Source organism: Macrobrachium rosenbergii, chromosome 3, assembly GCF_040412425.1.
Source record: "Macrobrachium rosenbergii isolate ZJJX-2024 chromosome 3, ASM4041242v1, whole genome shotgun sequence".
NCBI classification, from domain to species: domain Eukaryota; kingdom Metazoa; phylum Arthropoda; class Malacostraca; order Decapoda; family Palaemonidae; genus Macrobrachium; species Macrobrachium rosenbergii.
Genome location: NC_089743.1, coordinates 92,471,101 through 92,489,928, shown reverse-complemented (window position 1 = coordinate 92,489,928; position 18,828 = coordinate 92,471,101). Strand labels below are relative to the sequence as shown.

At 38.4% G+C, this 18,828-nt stretch overlaps 1 long non-coding RNA gene across 2 annotated transcripts in view; it reads left to right on the top strand.

The window, feature by feature from the left end:
* The window catches only part of LOC136828084 (uncharacterized), a 102,114-nt gene that overhangs the window by 19,746 nt on the left and 63,540 nt on the right, over positions 1 to 18,828 (top strand). The window contains exons 1-6 of one of the 2 annotated variants that reach the window (XR_010849900.1): positions 3,043 to 3,101; positions 6,168 to 6,302; positions 6,452 to 6,637; positions 8,167 to 8,367; positions 10,390 to 10,590; positions 17,105 to 17,202. This is a non-coding gene — a long non-coding RNA (uncharacterized lncRNA). Of the gene's footprint in view, positions 1 to 3,042; positions 3,102 to 6,167; positions 6,303 to 6,451; positions 6,638 to 8,166; positions 8,368 to 10,389; positions 10,591 to 17,104; positions 17,203 to 18,828 lie in introns of those variants that run through there. The other variant, XR_010849905.1, reaches the window with a different exon arrangement.

Sequence of the window (18,828 nt, the reverse complement as noted above, 5' to 3'; positions counted from 1 at the left end):
TAACTGACACCTTTTATACAGAAATCTCTTTCAGAGATACACACTTTTGAGCGTATGCACTTTTTGGACAGAACATTAAGCATAATACCCAGGAGATATGAAGTAATTTAAGCCAGTAACTCATGAATCCTAAGTAGCATTTTAAGCCAATAACTCGTGAATCCTGGGAAGCACTTTAAACCAATAACTCATGAATCCTAAGAAGCATTTTAAGCCAATAGCTCGTGAATCCTTAGTAGTATTTTAAGCCAATAACTCATGAATCCTAAGAAGCATTTTAAGCCAATAACTCATGAATCCTAAGATGCATTATAAGCCAATAACTCATGAATCCTAGTAGCATTTTAAGCCAATAACTCATGAACCCTAAAAAGCATTTTAAGCCAATAACTCTTGAATCCTAAGAAGCCTTTTAAGCCAATATCTCATGAATCCTAAGAAGCATTTTAAGCCAATAACTCATGAATCCCAAGTAGCATTTTAAGCCCAACAACTCATGAATCCTAAGAAGCATTTTTAAGCCAATAACTCGTGAATCCTAAGAAGCCTTTTAAGCCAATAACTCATGAATCCTAAGAAGCATTTTAAGTCAATAACTCATGAATACTAAGAAGCATTTTAAGCCAATAACTCATGAATCCTAAGAAGCACTTTAAGCCAACAACTCATGAATCCTAAGAAGGAATTTAAGCCAGTAACTCTTGAATCCTAAGAAGCACTTTAAGCCAATAACTCATGAATCCTAAGAAGCATTTTAAGCCAATAACTCATGAATCCTAAGGAGCACTTTAAGACAATAACTTGTGAATCCCAAGAAGCACTTTAAGCCAATAACTCATGAATCTAAGAAGCGCTTTAAACCAATAACTCATGAATCCTAGAAGCACTTTAAGCCAGTAACTCATGAATCAAAGAAGCACTTTAAGCCAATAACTCATGAATCAAAGAAGCACTTTAAGCCAATAACTCATGAATCTAAGAAGCACTTTAAGCCAATAACTCATGAATCTAAGAAGCACTTTAAGCCAATAACTCATGAATCTAAGAAGCACTTTAAGCCAGTAACTCATGAATCCTAAGAAGCATTTTAAGACAATATGAATCCTAAACAGCATATTAAGCCAATAACTCACAAACCCTAAGAAGCACTTTAAGCCAATAACTCATGAATCCTAAAAACACTTTAAGCCAGTAGCTCATGAATCCTAAGAAACACTTTAAACTAATAACTCATGAATCCTAAGAAACACTTTAAGACAATAGCTCATGCATCCTAAGAATAACTCCCAGACTAATAAACATTCTAATCCCGAACTAGAAGAATTCTTAGCTGAAAAAATCCCAAGCCAACAGATTTTTCTGGCAAAAAATACAAGAGAAGTGACTTTTTAGCTAAATATACATCCAACAGACTTTCTAGCCAAATGAATCACAAACTAACGGATTTTCTAGCCATAAAAAAATTGCAAACAGACTATTTAGTAAAAAAAAAATCCTAAAAAAATGCGATTTAACAAGATTTCCAAAGCCAAAAATGACACACGCACATGCACAAAGAGTTTTAAGCATGAATAGTAACTAAAAGACTTCCAAATGAAATTCACAGACTAACGGACTTCTTAGCAAACACAAAATCAGACTTCTCGAAAGCAAACTCTGGTGCACTGTGGGTTGTTGTGCGGAGGAAGCCCGCCAAATTTTGTAGCCACAAACTGTAGCAAGATATATACCATTAAAGCAAACGGTTACCCACCCGTATTATTAACCGTCTCCTTCGGGGCACCGCGTAATAAAAGACATATGTTAGAAATATAGGGAAAACGCATGAACTACAGTCAAGCTTTACTACTCAAAGAAGAGGAATTGATAATTTGTATATTTTAGAATATTGCACACAGGAAATATACAGAAGAAAAGACCCGGTTTTTGTGGTATCAATAGACTTCCAAAAAGCATTTGACTCGGTTAACAGAAAAAAGCTCTCAGAGGTCGTGATGAAATATAGGCTATGTGCAGAGGTAATAGTGCAAAGACATATACAAAAGACATAATAACAAGTCTGTGCCTCAACAATGTAGAACAAATCGAGCTAAATGTAACAAAAGGAAGAAGAAATCAAGGGTACAATGGCTCACCCACATTCTTCGTACTAGTAAATGACTTGATAATTGAAAAATTAGAAAATACAAAGAAAGGCTTCAGAAATGAAGCTGTAAAGAGAGTGGCACTATTATATGCAGACGATGGATTAATCCCGGTCAGCAACGTACAGACAAAAGCTTCAGAAACAATTAAAGCTGAACCACAAAAGGTAGACAGTCAAGTATAAAGAACAATCCTGAAAGCACCAAGATACACGGCAAGTTGTGCATTAAGATCCGAAACTTCTTCCCACCACTCGAGAGATATGAAGAATAAACTATTCTATTTGAAGCATACACTCGAGAGTGGTGGAAATAGGCTCCTATTCGAGATAGCCATGAATCAGTATGAAAACAAGAAAACCCGGTGGTTGCTGCAAGTGAAAGAGTATATGAAAGAATTAAACATAAACTTCAGTTAAACTGAATCGCTTAAAGATAAGCAGCTAGAAGAAATAATAAATAAGTGGGGACAAAAAAGCACGTGAGAGAAACGAATGACAAGACATTAAGAATCTACAGAAGCTATAAAGAAAACATTATAGAAGAAATCTGGTATGATAACACCGAAAGAGCAATGCTACTCAGTAGGGCTAGACGAGGCACAATAGAATTAAATGATGGGAACGGGCTAAAAGGGGAAGATAAAAAATGCCTGTGCTGTGAGGAAAAAAAATGAAAACTTAGAGCGTTTCTTACTCTACTGCCCAGATACAATTTCGCGCAACAGCCAAATCAGGAAAATAAAGAGGAATTGATGGCTAACACACTTATATAAACATCTCTGTGAAGAAGGAAGCTGAAAAAAGGAAAGAATTTACAAAAGAACTGTGGCTTTACAGAGACAGAAAACGTAAACAAACGAGCATGGGAGGAGCCGTTTCAAAGACGAACCCCGCCCACTACTACTACTACTACTACTACTGTGTCGTGTTTACCCAGGAAATCCGAATAATGGCGGTGAGACACCTTCGTATTATTTCAGTTACGTAAAATGATCGGCGTGGAAAGAATAAACAAGGAATAATAAGATTAAATGGGGTGTAGGACTCTTGGGAAGGAGGCCTGTCCTTCCGCCATCGTCATTTCGATGGCCCAGTGAAGGAGGCACCCCGTGGCCAAGTCGAATCTTCCCCAGAGAGCTGTGGCTAGCCGGACCTGACCCGGGGAGCTGTGGCTAGCCTGACCTGACCCGGGGAGCTGTGGCTAGCCTGACGTGACCCGGGGAGCTGTGGCTAGCCTGACCTGACCCGGGGAGCTGTGGCTAGCCTGACCTGACCCAGGGAGCTGTGGCTAGCCTGACCTGACCCGGGGAGCTGTGGCTAGCCTGACCTGACCCAGGGAGCTGTGGCTAGCCTGACCTGACCCGGGGAGCTGTGGCTAGCCTGACCTGACCCGGGAGCTGTGGCTAGCCTGACCTGACCCAGGGAGCTGTGGCTAGCCTGACCTGACCCGGGGAGCTGTGGCTAGCCTGACCTGACCCGGGGAGCTGTGGCTAGCCTGACGTGACCCGGGGAGCTGTGGCTAGCCTGACCTGACCCGGGGAGCTGTGGCTAGCCTGACCTGACCCGGGGAGCTGTGGCTAGCCTGACGTGACCCGGGGAGCTGTGGCTAGCCTGACCTGACCCAGGGAGCTGTGGCTAGCCTGGTCTTCCTCTGGGAGCTGCGGCTATTCTAACTGACCTGTCGTTGCCTACCTGGGTACCCTGACCCAGGGAGCTGTGGCTAGCCTAACTGACCTGTCGTAGCCTGCCTGGGTAGCCTCGCCTGACCCAGGGAGCTGTGGCTAGCCTGGTCTTCCTCTGGGAGCTGCGGCTATTCTAACTGACCTGTTGTAGCCTACCTGGGTAACCTGACCCAGGGAGCTGTGGCTAGCCTAACTGACCTGTCGTAGCCTGCCTGGGTAGCCTCGCCTGACCCAGGGAGCTGTGGCTAGCCTGGTCTTCCTCTGGGAGCTGTGGCTATTCTAACTGACCTGTCGTCGCCTACCTGGGTAACCTGACCCAGGGAGCTGTGGCTAGCCTGGTCTTCCTCTGGGAGCTGTGGCTATTCTAACTGACCTGTCGTAGCCTACCTGGGTAACCTGACCCAGGGAGCTGTGGCTAGCCTAACTGACCTGTTGTAGCCTACCTAGACCTGTTGTAGCCTACCTAGGTTGTCTGGCCTACCTCCGATAGCTGTGGCTAGCCTAACTGACCTGTCCTAGCCTACTTGGGAAGTCTGGCCTACCTCCTGTAGCTGTGGCTGTTCTAACTGACATGTCGTAGCCTACCTGGGTAGCCTGACCTGACCCATGAGCTGTGGCTAGCCTAGGCCCTCTGGTTCAGTAACTACCAACTTACGCGTCTAAGGGGTGTCATGTCTAGTACCAGAACCTTTGGGATGAAAGCAGAACCATAAACAATAGGTAGTAACTATCAAACTAAAAAAAACATGAACAAAAGGTAATAAATATAAAATAAACAAAACCATAAACAAAAGGAAGTAACAATAGAAACAAACAAAAACAGAAGGTAGTAACTATAAAATAAACAAATCCATAAACTAAAGATAATAAATATAAATATAAATAAACAAAAACACAGACAAAAGGAAGTAATACAAAAATAAATGAAAGTTTATTTGAACAGAAGTTGGGGCCAGTTCAGAATGATGGACGCAGGTTCTGCCGGCTAAAACAAACCTAACATTTCCCAGAATGCTGTGTCGTGACCTTACCTCCCTGACCTGGCAGGGGTGGGGGTTGCTTCACCTTCCCCAGACCCCCAAGTAATACTAAACGTCAGAAACATGGACTAAGCTTCTGCTCGGAGTTAGTGTAAGAGCCTGCTCCTGTTGTTCATCCAACTACCCTAGTAAATAATCAGGTTGGCGACTGGCGCGGACCAGTCCGTGGTAGAAGTCTTCAGTTTTTCCTATTACCTCGGTCAAAATTTTGGTAGGAGGGCATCCCAAATCTATGTTGGCCAGCCTGTTGTAGCCTTCCTAGGCTAGTCTAACCTGCCCCGGGGAGCTGTGACTACCCTAGGTCCCTTTGGTTTGGTAACTACAGTACTCCTTTACGTGCAAAATGGGCACCGTGTCTAGTACCAGTCCCACGGGGATGTACATAAAAAAAAATGGTAAACATCAGAAACATGAACAAAAGCTTAAACAAAATGCTGCAAATAATCTGGTCAGCAACTGGTGAGAACCAGTAGTAGTCTTCAGTTTTGCTCCAGTTTTCTTGTGCTCTTTATTTGACCAAAATAAAGAACGCAATAAAACTGGAGCGGAACTTGGTAAAGTTTTGCTTTGAACCAGCATCACATTCTGGGTTTAAAAATATCCTGTTTCTGTATTTTGATGTGTTTTGAATGTTTCTGATGTTGGTTTTGTTAGTAAATGGCTAACCTGGGACACCAAGTCATTACCCAAGTGCATGATATTAGTTTGAAAACATTCCAGAAACTTACCCTTATCCGAGTAAGAGCTATCGGTGTGAATAAGCTCCTTGTGTTTCACTTATATTGTGTTTTACCCCTCCCAAAAAACCCACTTTCCCACTGTGGTCTCCCAAGTTGTGGAATATAAGGGTAGTGACCACTACCTCCCAAAGTAATCATTTGCAAACAGAATGATTGTCAGAAATGTTGAAAGCACACATCAAAACAGGAAGATTATATTTTCAAGTTCAAAATACAGTAATGGTTTAAAGTAAAATAAAACAAATGTTGATAATACTGCAGAATAGTTGTGCTTACATCAAGTTTTAAGGTTAGAGTAGGATTTGTCCCTGTTGAAATTTCTCCTTGATCTGCTTTTGTGCTGGCCACAGCTGATGTACGAAGTGTATTGAACCCTTGCAGTTTTACCGAAGTTTTGAAAGCACAGATTTAAGATGGTGATATATGTACCTTAGAACCCTAGAATGGGGTGTTTTGATATGTTAACACCCAAAGCAAACGTATCATAAACATTTATTTGCTGGTAAATGTGAAAGAGATTTATTTTATTTTATTTATGTATGATCTTCTGTTCTTACAGGAATACAAAACCATCGCATTATATGAAGGAGTACAGTATTCGTCAGCATGAGTGTTAGGAGACCGTTCTCGTATGGTTAACAGACGTACCAAGTGGCCTCAGTTGAAGTGTATTCTTCTCCCCTATATTTAATGGGTATTTACAGTATACACCATTACTTGCTTAAGATTTAGTCTTACATAAAAAACTTGAATTTGAACTTCTCTTTGTTGCTTAGTTTGAAGGTTACCCAAGCTTGCATTTCATTATAAAGGGACTTACGGTAAACTATATATTAATTTCAGATGACGTCCATTTCTGGCAGCTGCACACCGTTGCAGTGTTGGTTGTTGGCTGATTTCCTACGGGAACCCTAAGGCACTCCTTCAACAAGTACCATTACTTTGTAGGATGTCTATGAGATGATCAGCACATCCTGAAAAAGGATTTGCAGTGCCTATGTGAGAGATGCTGACGTAGGGGTTGCTACGGTAAGTTTGGTTAACAGTGAGGCTCTTCCTTGTCTCCGTACTGTTCTCTTGCCACTGAACCTCCTTCCCCCTAGGATGTAGTGCTGTCAGTGCACCTTTCATGGTGCGCTGTAGGCATTATTTAAGGTCCGTAGCTGCAGCCCCTTTCATTTCTTTGACTTTACCTCTATTCATTTTCTCTTTTCTTCCATCTTACTTTCCACCCTCTCATGACAATTGTTACTTAGTGCAACTGCAAGGTTTTCCTACTGTTCCAACTTGAAAATCTCTTGACTCTCAGTTTCCTTTTCAGCATTAAGTGACCCAATAGGTCTTAGTGCTTGGGCTTTGGCTTAAATTTTATACTCTGTTCCACTGTTCCACTGGACGTCCTTTTTGACACTGTATTTAGTGACCACACAAAAATTCAGAATTGCCTATAAAGATTGAGCAATGCCCTTCATCTGACAACAAATGGCCAGTATTGTGAGGCTGTTGGAGAATGAATATATTATGGATGGCATGAAGTGGTTTACTGTATTGTTGATTTCTTGTCCAATCAATTCAGTTCAACTGTTTTGGAATGCTTAAATTAATGGGCATAGCAATACAGGTAGTACTTAACTTACCAGAGGTCTGTACTTACCGTGTACATTATTAACATTATTTTTTGCTATGCTATCATTGTAAACATGATGCATTTTTAAATGAATCTCTTGAATTGAATGATAGGTTAGTTTACAGTAGGAGCCATGTGGAAATGCTGTTAGCTGCAAGATATCTAAAAAATATTCAAGTGCTGGCTATAACTTCGGTTCTGTGTTACTTAACAGACTTTGGTACCTATCAAAATACTTGCGGACCTGATGTGTGGCTTCATCTGAAGAGAAGTTCTTTCCATATGTTCAGTTGTATAAAGTCTTGATAGTGTTACAGTAATATATAAATGGAAAAAAGAGGGCAAAGATACTGTCCTTTTGATGCCAGGAATGTCTCTAGAACGAGGCATCTGCTCTCACGTGCAAGAGACATAACCTGTGTCTCTATTACAAGTTTGCTGATTGTGGATTTATTTGAAATGAATCTAAATTTTTCTCGTGACTTTATTTGTTGGTGTAGGAAGACACAAAGGGTGGTACTGTACTATACTTTTGTGTACTTTAGTTATTAAACCATATGAAAGGACTTGAACATTTATTTTTTCTTTTGTATCAACTAAAATGGATAAGGGTTTATTGTGGAACTATCGCTTTTACTGTTCAGATATGTACCTGTGGTACATTTGAATTGCTAACTGAGCTAATATGGTTTTCATTCAAAGTGATAAGAGGCTGTTCTTATATGATTTATAGATTTACCAAGTGTCATCAGCCAAACTGAATTCTGTTTCTCTCTCCCCTTTGCACATTGGGTATTTATACATCATAGCTTTCTCAAGATTTAGTTTTACTTTAAATAATGAAATTAGAACTTCTCTTTGTTGCTAAGAGTGAAGGTTACTCAAGCTTGCATTTCATTATAAAGGGACTAAAAGTACATTTTAATTTCAGGTGATGGCCATTTCTGGCAGCTGCACACTGTTGCTGAGTTGGTTGTTTGCTGATTCCTGTGTGTTGGCTGATTTCCTACAGGAACCTCAAGGCTCTCCTTTGACAAGTATCTTTACTTCGTGGGATGTCTATAAGATGACTGGCACATCCTGAAAAGGGTTTACAATGCTTACGAGAGATGCTGACATTTGGGTCGCATTGGTAAGTTTGGTTAACATTGAGGCGATTTCGTGTCTCTTGCCACTTTGGAAGCTTGAATTTCAAGTCAGTGGCCCCTGTGGGCTTGTTCCTGTTGAATATGATTCATCTTCTGAATGTCCTTTTGGACACTGAATTTAGTGACCACGTTCAGAACTACTTTCTGAAGACTGAGAAATTTTCTTCATCTTTCATCTGACAACCAGTGGTCTGTATTGTGAGGCTGTCAGAGAAAGAATTTATTGCAGAAGGTATTTAGGGGTTTACAGTACTGTTGATTTCCTCTTCAACCATTCACTTCGACTGTATTGGGATGTTGGAAATAAATGGACGCTATAGTGATATCTTGACCTAACAGATTTCTGTAGTTAGGTAGAGTTTTATCATTATTTTTCGCTATGCTGACATTTTAGACATGATTAATTTTTAAATATATCTCTTCAGTTGAATGATAGGTGCGCAGTTCAGGTTACTAGGTACAGGCAGTCCCCGGTTTACGACGGGGGTTCCGTTTTTCCGCCGCCTCGTAAACTGAAAATCGTCGTAAACCAAAAAATCATCGAAAATCGTCAAAAATCCTAAGAAAACCTTACTTTTAATGCTTTGGGTGTATTGAAAACGATGTAAACTGCATTTCATTGAGTTTTTCATCAAAAAACCTCCAAATTTTGATTATTCTGCCGTTTTGGAGCCATATTTCCTCCGTCGGATCGGTGTACGACGTGTCGTAACCCCAGAACATGCGTCGTAAACCGGGAAATAATTTCTGATGAATATATTTGAAAAGCGTCGTAACCTCGGAACGTCATAAGCCGGACCCGTCGTAAACCGGGGACTGCCTGTGTGTGGAATTCAGTTTTCTGTAAGATATCTGGAAAATATTCAAGTAAAGTTGGGGTGCTATTGTATTCAGAATTTGGGTATCCAAAGACCGCTGTACTGTAGATGGCCTTACTAGATTTGTCATATCCTTTGTGAGTAAGACACCCTTAATGATGCCATAGACTACGATATTGCAAAGATCTTTTCAACTATCATAGCTTTAGTAGTCATCTTTATGATCGTGAGTTTTTGAAGGTTAATGTTCGTTTTATAAAGATTCCAGGTTGCATACAGTGTTGCACTCTAGAATGATATAACTTCCTGAAAAGCTGTTTTACCTTTGAATCAAGTTCCCAAGTAGAGGCATGTATGAAGAATAGCGTGCATGTAACAATTCCAAATGAAGTGTCTGCATTTGCCAGTTTTGTGGGGAGCATTTTGTTCTCTTGTAGGCTGACGGAATCACTTGATTCTTTGGGTACCTGCTGTGTGATTTCATCTAAAGATAAGTTCTTCTCCTATGTTTAGTTATATAAGATGTCTTCACGGCTTTACAGTAGAACATAAATGGCTAAATGAATTGCCTGAGAGGGCATAGATATTTTTCATTTGATGCCTAGAAAGTCTTCTAAATGAGGTAAATGCTTTCACACGCAGGAGACATAACCCATGTATATGTTGCAGGTTTGTGGTCGGGTAAAACTAAGGTATACTTACTTTTTGTTGATTACGGGTTCATTTGAAATGAATCTAAATCTTTCACTATACTGTACTATACTTTTGTATGCTTAAGTATTAAACTATATGAAAAAGTCATGCACATTTATTTTGTGGTTTTTTGTCAACTTTACTTTTATTCAAGCTGTGAACTAAAATGGGTAAGGTTGACTGTGGAACTATTACTTTTAGTGTTCAGATATATAGTATATTTGTATTGCCAACTGTAGCTAATATGGTTTTTATTTATTGTGCTGTATTAGGAAGCTATTCTTATATCATTCATAGATTTACCAAGTGTCATCAATTAAACAGAATTCTGTTTCTCTCTCTCTCCTTTGTGCAGTGGTATTTATACATTATTGCTTGCATAAGATTTAGTTTAACACACAAAAAGGAATTAGAACTTCTGTTTGTTGCTGAGTTTGAATGTTACTCAAGTTTGCATTTCATTATGAAGGGACTTAAACTATATTTTAATTTCAGATGATGTCCATTTCTGGCAGCTGCACATCCTTGCAAGATTGGTTGTGGGCCAATTCTTGTATGTTGGCTGATTTCCTACAGAAGCCCCCAAGGCTCTCCTTCAACAAGTACCCTTACTTCACTGGATGTCTACGAGATGATCAGCACATCCTGAAAGGGGTTATAATGCATACGAGACGTACTGACATACGGGTTGCTGTGGTAAGTGTGGTTAACGTTGAGGTGATTTCTTGTCTCTGTACTGCTCTCCTGCCACTTTGGAAGCTTGAATTTCAAGTCGAAGGCCCCTGTGGGGTTGTTCCATATGAACAGGGTTCATCTTCTGAATGTCCCATTGGACGTTGAATTTAGTGACCACACAAGAATTCAGAACTACCTTTTGAAGACTGAGAAATTTCTTTCAGCTGACAAAGCAGTGGTGAGTATGGTGAGGGTGTTAGGGAAAGAATTTATTGTGGAAGGTATACCACCTCGCTCGTTTTACCTGTAGGTGTTGAATGGTTTACTTAATAAGCCTTTTGAAGATGAAAGGACTGTACGTGAAACAGTTCTGTGAAGGGAGTATTATTTTTGCTCTTTTTCTTGACCTGGTTGTGGGGGATCAAGTTGCTGCTTTGTGTTGGTACAGGCCTTGTGCTTTCTTTGTTCCTCTTTCCCTGTTGTTCACTCCTCAGTCACACCATAAATTAGTAGATTGGTATTGGGCAAATGAGGATATGGATGTTCATGTAATGGACCTTAATTTTGTACTGTTTCTTTATGAAATGGTAATTTCAACTTTACTGTACCGGACATATTCGCACCTTTTGTCAGGATTCCAAAGTACAGTGGAATCTTGGATTTCATATGTAATCGGTTCCAGAAAGTCTGATGAAGTCTGTATCTATGAAAATGGAAGCAATAATTCCCATGAGTAATCCATTCCAGATACTAAAAAAAAAAATTTATAGAGAATAAATGTAGTTTTACATACAGAAAACAGTGAGAAATAAATATAAATGACTAATGAAATGGATAAAGGAATGTTTAACGTCACTCTTACTTTTATTGAAGACTTATGGAAAATACAAATTACAGTAATTAAAAATTTGTTATATTTGCCTAAAATGGCGTTGTCATTGAACGTGTTGCAGACACGGCTTGCAACAGCTTTGTTAGGGTGATATTTCTCCGGAAAACGTTGCAACTCGCTCCACTTTGCACACATGTCCTTAATCACTGAAGAAGGCTTATTATCCCCCTCTCTCTTCCTCCTCCTCCTCCTCCTCCTCCTCAGATTCCTCATCTGCCATCTGTTGCTGTCCCAGTTGAAGGTCTTGCAGCTCTTCAGTGGTTGCACACGCCACTTTTGAACTTTTCTACGAGTTCTTTCTTGGATTCAGACGTGTCTCTCGTCTTCTTTGTGGAAGGGCTGGCACTCGAAACTTTCTTTGGCCCCATGGTGGCTACCAGTTGCACTCAGTCAAAAACCACCAAAAGCAATGAATGCTTTGGGTGATGCTCACTCAGTGGGAAACAAAGGCAGACTGGGTCATGAGAATGCATGGGATGTTTTGTTCAGGTGCTTGATGAGTGGCTGAGTCACATGGTGGGCCTGGGATGGAGCATTTCCAGTATTTTGACAAAAAGTCAATGAAAACCGAATCGTACGAAGACGATGGCATACGAAATCTGAGGTTTGATTGTATGTATATGTTGGTAATTTTTTACATTTTCATTACACTGAATATTTTTCCCAGTAATTGCTTCTGCAGTTTTACTGCAGAATGTGGTTGCAACCTGAAGAGGCTAAATGTCATTGTTAGTTATGACTTGAATTTTGGAGCTCACTGTTAGTTCTCGACAAGTAGAAGCCACAGATATTGGTATCTCAAATTATTATATCCCCCATAGGGGGTTAGGGCCATCATTACACCTCATGTGATGCACAGTAGGCATTGCTTAAGCTTCTTTGCAGTGTCCCTTCAGCCCCTAGCTGCAACCCCTTTCATTCCTTTTACTGTACCTCCATTCATATTCTATCTTCCATCTTACTTTCCACCGTCTCCTAACAATTGTTTCATAGTGTAACTGCGAGGTTTTCCTCCTGTTACACCTTTCAGACCTTGTTAGTGTCAATTTCCATTTCAGTGTTGAACCAGCGCTTGGCCTTTGGATTCTATATTCTGTCTTCCTTAGCTCCCAGAGCTTGGCCTAAATTGTGTATTTTGTTACTGTCCACAAACCCTCTCTACTTCCCAAAAATGAACTGCGAGTAATATGGTGTACTAATCCTTAAAGAGTCAACGGAACTACAGTTGAACGGATTGTTTTTTGAATGTGTCCATTAGCTTACCGAGTAGTTTACCATCACTGATGTTTTTTCTGATCCCAACAATTATCTTGTTTCATGTCATAATGTTCCAGAACATTTTTGCAATGCTTGTGTATGAGGCCTTCGCTAGAACAAAAGCACACCTCCAATTGTTGTGGAATTGGGACCTCAGAAGTTCAGGTGAAGATGCAATGCATTACTACCTTGGAGCAATTCTCCTTGTATTTTATAATTTACTTACATTTTTAGATATTTATTTATTAAGGTGTTAATTAGTTTTTCTTTTCTAATAACTGATTTCGTCTTTCTGTGTTTCCTATTACCTTTTGGTGCTTCTTCCAAATGAACACCATATTCTTTGGAAGTTTGGATTTCAAGTCGTGTCCCCTATTTTGGGCTTGTTCCCTATGATTGGGGATCGTCTTCTGAGTAATGATAATGATAATAATAGTGTAGCGTGTACCAAGTTCCAGAACGCGTTCAGTTACCTGAACGAAACCGTTGCAGAATTGGTTGTTCCAAATTTCTTGAGATTATTCCTTTGAGTTGCGACTAATTGCAGTAATTTTCTGCTATTAAAAGTTCATTATCTAGTATTTGTAGTGTTACCATTGCTTTAGCCAAGTGCAAAATCCCTCTCTCCGTAAGCTCAGCTGTTCGTTTGTGCTTTGCTGCTTTTCCCATTTTAGCGGTTCTTCTTCTGTTTCAGGTGAGACAGGTTTTGTGTTGTAGATTTTTAATATAGAATAAAAGGTGTTCAGTTTTTTAGTTTTTGCTGGCCTCTCCCCTGCCTTTATCTCAACCCGCTGGCATTCCTTTTTCTGTACCTCTGTTCACATTCCCTTTCTTATATCTTTCTTTCCACCCTCTCCTATCAATTATTTCATAGTGCAACAGTGAGGTTTCCCTTCAGTTACACCTTGCAAACCTTTCGGCACTGAATGACCTCATAAGTTCCAGTGCTTGGCCTGTGGCCTGAATTCTATCGACCATTCCATTCCATTCTCTCTCTCTCTCATAGTGTCTTGTTTTTTTGACTCACTATACACATAGAGGCTTCCTTGTTGGTTCTGCACTGCTTCGGAGGAATCCAGAAAAGTGCTACTGTTTACTCTGCCTTTCAGTGTCAGTGTGACCTCTGTGTAACTGACCATTATCAGAATCATCAATCATCACCATCATTGACGCTTTAACGTCAAGGTTTCAGTTTATGGGTCGAGACGGGTGTTGGGTTCTTTCTGTGCTGGTATGTCGTGCACACTTTCTGCCGGAATTCTTATTTGCCCCGGGTCCTTCCTCCTAAGGTTCTTTGCAGCGTCCTTTTGGCCCCCTATCTGCAACCCCTTTCATTCCTCTTGCTGTGCCTACGTTATATCTTTCTTCCATCTTACTTTCCACCCTCTTCTGACAATTCTTTCATGGTGCAAGCACGAGGTTTTCTTCCTGTTACACCTTTAAAACATTCTTACTCTCAGTTTCCCTTTCAGCACAGTATGACCTCATCGGTCCCAGTGCTTGGCCTTTGGCCTAGATTTCCTCCTTTCTCTATCCCACTTTTCCATCTTCTGAACTTTTCCTCTGTATTTTTCCGTTCCTTTTTGTGTTCCTGTGTGGTATCTGCCATTGGACTGTGGGACAGCCTCCCTGAGGATGCCGTGCAATTAGAACTTTAGAAGTTCAAGCAAACATGCAGTGCATTACTACTGTAATACAATTCAACGTATATTTTAATATTTTACTTACATTTTTATTTATTAATTTGTTAATTTATCTGTTTTTCTAAAAACTGATCTCCTCTTTCGGTATTTCCCATTACCTTCCTTTGCTACTTTCAAATGAACACCGTATTCTTTGGAAGCTTGAACTTCAAGTCAGTGGCCCTGCGGTGGGCTTGTTCCATGTGAGTAGGGTTCATAATACAGTAATAATAATTATATCAATCATCACTGTGGTTAGAATAAAGGAATATGCACTGATCCTTGAGGAACGCCATCACGTATCTCAAATTTCTTTGTTGTACCGTACCTTTCATTGTCTGCAATCGCAATGCAGGCTTCCAGAGAAAGGCATTTTGATAGCACGATGTTTATTCTAAGGCCGATGCATTCTCAAGGCTGAAATTATTGTTATTTTTATAATTATTCAGAAGATAAACCATAAACATGTGGGACAAGCCCACCACAGGGGCCATTGACTGGAAACTTGAGCTTCCAAAGAATTGTATTGTGTTCGTTCTAAAGAAGCAATAGAAGGTAATGGAAAATACAGAAAGAGGAGATTGGTTATTAGAAAAATATAAATTAACAAATAAACAAATATATAAATGAAAACATAAGTAAAATATTACAATACAAGTTGAACTGTAATAGAGTAGCAATGCATTGCATCTTCGTGGGTAAAAGAACAATTGTGTATATTTTGTCATAAATAAGACAAAAAGTGTACAAGTTTAATAATATATGAAAACAATGACACCATGAAAACACAGGACTGAAATAAGAGGTGAATAAAATTGAGAATGAAATACATAAACATTAGGCGATGAACAACCTTGTAGATGAAGACTGGTTGTTGAGTGCAGGAACCAACAGTTGAATCTCAGTTAGGCATTACGTAGGAGCCTTTGCATCGTGCCTTCGGCCAGAGGTACAACTCCTTTCATTCCTTTTACTGTACCTCCGTTCATATTTTCTTTCTTTCCTTAACCCTCTCCTGACAATTGCTTCATAGTGCAACTGCAAGGTTTTCCTCCTGTTACACCTTCCAAACCTTCTTACTGGTAATTATTTCCCTTCCAGGCACTGAATGACCTCATGGGTCGTAGGGCTTGGCCTTTGGCCAAAATTCTATATTCCATTCCATATATTTCAGATAGTTAATCATTAGATCTTTGAATCTTTAATGATTAAACTGTTTGTGCCCACATTTATGTTTTTATTAGAATTACTTTTACTGAAGACGTTTAGATACTTGTAATTTTGTCCATGGTTACAATGACCTCACCATTCTTGTGGTTATGAAAACCTTTTGTTGTTCTTTTATCAAGATGCATGTTAAATAGAGGCCTTTGTTTTATATCAAAACTGAAAAAATTCAACATTGATAGTTTGAAGATACAGACACCACCCTACTTGCAAACAAGTTATGTTGAGTGATTTGTATGTTGGTTACTGTACTCTTCATGTCTATTCAAGTAGTATGATATAAAGTCAGTACAGTACAGTACTGTACTTTTCAATCTAAAATACAGTACACTGTACATACAGTACTGTATGCACAGAATAGTCACGCAAATTAAAATTGAACACAATTTTAATTTGTGATGCCCTTTGTTTGTATCTCTGAATGTTCGTAAGCAGGGTGGTAGCTGTACTATGACGTCACTCTTTGAAATACCCGTTACTACTTATTGTTACCTGTGATACCTGTGAATCCAGTCATTTGGTAAGTAACTTACCAAATAATTACATAGCTATATTTTTTACTTTATGCCGCAGCTCAAAATTCAAAATTCGTGGTAGCGCTCTTTTGTTTTGGGTGTAGGTATACTGCCCTGCCCACTTACGGGGAAGAATAGGTACAATGTAGCTAAGTATATCAATTCGTTTATGCTCTATGTCCTTGAGAGGGGAGGAGGGAGGGCTATGATCTTGTAATTATTTGGTAAGCAAATGTAAAACTTGATTTTATTATAAAAATGTCATTTTTTATGGTTTTGAGTCGCTGCCGACATCAGTTGTAACAGTTTTGTGAAATCGTACCTTTTTTTTTATATTGAATGATTTTTGTTTTGAATATTAGATATAATGATTTTTGTGAAATCCTACTTTATTTAATATTAAATTTAATGATTTTTTATGAAATCCACTTTGTTTATTTTTAAATATAGAAATGATTTTCGTGAAATTGTACTTGTTTTAAATATTAAATGATTTTTGTGGAATATTATTGTTTTAGGTATTAAATATAATGATTTTTGTGAAGTCTCATTTGTTTTGACATTAAATATAATGATTTTTGTGAAAACTTACTCTGTTATCATTATTGTTATTAAATACAATGATTTTTGTGAAATCTTTCTTATTTTAAATATTAACTGTAATGATTTTTGTGAGGTCTTACTTTTCAAACTATTAACGTAATGATTTTTGTGAAGTCTTACTTTTTAATAGAAATATAATGATTTTTGTGAAATTCTCGTTTTGGATATTCAGTATAATGATTTTTGTGAAATCTTACTCTATTTATTATTAAATATAATAATTTTTGCGAGGTCTTACATTTTTATTGTTACTAAATAGACTTTTCTTAAAGTTAGCCCACTTTTTCAGGGAAGCAAAATGATAAATTTATTCACCGTGATTCTTTACACTTGTGTTTTGATAAAGTTATCTTTTCCAGAGTCTCTGGAACTCAAGACTGGATTTTCTGACATTGCTGAGGCTGCAAAACAAAGGCTACACTCCAGTTTTGGCTGAATAACCAATTTGGCTGAAGAGGTGAGGTTCCACTTCGGTTTTCCCCAATTTTCTCCCGCTCAACCAAACCAATGATATTTGTTTTTACCAAAAAAACCAACCTCTTGACACGATTCTCTTTCAGGTAGTAAGGGCGCTGTTCTCCTTGCAAGTTAATACAGTTTTATCTATTTATTAATTGATTTTTTCTTTTTAATAGGTGAGATCTGTTCTGTGTATTTCCCTTTACCTTCTTTTACTTCCTAATGAGCACCACATTCTTAGGAAACTTGAATTTCAAGTCCATGTCCTCTGAGGGCTTCTTCCATGTGAATAGGTTTTATCTTCTGGATAATAATAATAATAATAATAATAATAATAATAATAATATTTCCCTTTACCTTCTCTTACTTCCTAATGAACACCACATTCTTTGGAAGTTTAATTTTTGAGTCAGTGGCCCCTTTTTGGGGCTTGTTCCATATGAATAGGGTTCATGTACTGAATAATAATAATAATAATAATAATAATAATAATAATAATAATAATAATAATAATAATAATAATAATAATAATAATAATAGTCTGGCCAATTACGAAAGTTGACGTACGTTAACTTTTGAATTAAAATTTAGAATTTAATGTAATTCACTTTTTAGTGACTTAGTTTGTTCTTTCAGAAATTTTGTAATAAACTGAAACTTTCATTTCTGGTCAATGGTAAGTATTCAACGAAAGCATTTTACTTAAAGGTCTGCAGCTGATGTCATTGCTGGTCTTAACATAAGTATTTAAGTGTTTAAGGACTTAGATGTTGTAATGCTGTTGTGAGTAATATATATATATATATATATATATATATATATATATATATATATATATATATATATATATATATATATATATATATATATATATATATATATATATATGTGTGTGTGTGTATACATACATATAGATAGATGGATGTATGTGCTTGAAAAGCTTTATTACTTGAAGTGCATTGTTATTGGGAAAGTTTTGTTACTTGGAAAACTATGTTACTTAGTAAGCTTTCTTTCTTGGAAAGCTTTGTTACTTGGGAAATTTTGTTCCTTTTAAAGCTTTGTTGCTTGGAAGGCTTTGTTACTTGGAAAACTGGTACCTAGAAAGCTTTGTTGCTTGGAAAGCTTTGTTACTTGGAAAGCTTTATTAATTAGCTTTGTTGCTTGGAAAACTTTTACTTAGAAAATTTTGTTGCCTGGAAAGCTCTGTTGCCTTATTTTGGGGGGGGCCAGAAGCAAAACATGTTCGTAACTGGTTCTTGAAGGAAGGATTAACGGACATCAACGTAGCAGACTTTTGTACTTATCAGTTGCCATGCTACGCTTACTTTTTCCCGTGCTACCATATTAGATGTGGCACACTTCGAGATGTAGACACCATGCCTCATTTTCTGACGTGAATCGTACTTTCAGTACTTCGTGTCGTCTCCTGTTTTACAGTACTGATTTTTTTACCATGAGATTCCTGTGAGATTTCATGTTAATCACCCCTTCTTTCGTAATTACTGATGGGCTGGACATGGGTTCCTTTGCTACGTCCAAGGAAGCTGCTGATCAAGATGGTATCAATTTTGGTGACTGTTGGATGCGTTATTGAACATTAATGGATTTCTCAGCTGAACAA